This window comes from Coregonus lavaretus (assembly GCF_964263955.1).
Source record: "Coregonus lavaretus genome assembly, contig: SUPER_35_unloc_1, whole genome shotgun sequence".
Classification (NCBI taxonomy): Eukaryota; Metazoa; Chordata; class Actinopteri; order Salmoniformes; family Salmonidae; genus Coregonus; species Coregonus lavaretus.
Window position 1 is genome coordinate 4,577,543 of NW_028167181.1, and position 1,070 is coordinate 4,578,612.

At 45.0% G+C, this 1,070-nt stretch overlaps 2 protein-coding genes across 2 annotated transcripts in view; both read left to right on the forward strand.

The window, feature by feature from the left end:
* The window catches only part of gprin3b (GPRIN family member 3b), a 263,036-nt gene that overhangs the window by 31,477 nt on the left and 230,489 nt on the right, over window positions 1–1,070 (forward strand). The window lies entirely within an intron of this gene.
* The window catches only part of LOC311109965 (type II inositol 3,4-bisphosphate 4-phosphatase-like), a gene marked incomplete at its 5' end in the record, with an annotated part of 72,655 nt that overhangs the window by 11,143 nt on the left and 60,442 nt on the right, over window positions 1–1,070 (forward strand). The gene's annotated exons all lie outside the window — the stretch shown is intronic.

Consider the following 1,070-nt stretch of genomic DNA (forward strand, 5'->3'; position numbering starts at 1 on the left):
AAGCTATGTGAAGTGTGACGTGGACTATTAAGGGGACTGTGCAAAAAGCGTTGATGTTTAAGCCATGTGGATAGGACTCGTTTTTCAATACTTGTCAGAAGCATTTACTATCTGTATAGTTATAGATTGATGGATGTAAATGTGAGGCCACAGCATCCCTCTCAACTGTGTTACACTGTCCACTGTGCCACACATTAACACATAGCCAAACTTCTGCTCTCACAAATGGATACAGACACACACACACACACACACCACACACACACACACACACACACACACACACACACCACACACACACACACATAACTAACCCTGCAGTGTTATTGCAACACCTCCTCTGGCTCCCCACCTCCTCTGCCCCTTGGCTGCAGCACGACATGCTTCACACACTCATGCTCACACACACACGTGCGCTCTCTCTCTCTCTCTCTTTCTCTCACTTACACACACAGTGTCTCCTATCCCCCACCCTACCCCCCAACACACAGCCCCACAGGACCATCCACACTCCAAGGGTATAAGGATTGAGCTTTGATGTCAAGCCCAAATTAGACCGTCCACGGCGGACACAGCCAATAAGCCTGGCTGGCTGCCTCTTCACTACTCCACTTTAAGTTACAGCCCCTAACTAGATTACAGTCAACTCTGCAGTCACAAGCCATAGACTTTCAGAGGGAGGTCAACTCCGCACTGCAGAATGTCACATTGATGTTTGATATTACTGACTGTTTTTTGTAACATAGCAACAGAAATGCATACATGCATTTATTGGAATGTATTGAAATATCAATGGTATTTAGATATACTGTACATTGTCAAATGTAAGGTCCAGCTGTATGGTCAGTAGCTATTGATTTGACATAAATGGTTCTATATGTACAGTAATCCACATATTGTTTTCTGCTTTGTCTCCTGTTCTGTTTGTCTCTGCAGGGAGGTTGTGTGGCACTCCAAACCCGGGCCGATAGTGTCATTAGGAACTCCTATGTTGTTGTTCTTTGACACCAACGACAGAAATACAGACAAGGGATTCAAAGCAAAGTACCAAGCTGTGACACCAGAGAGTA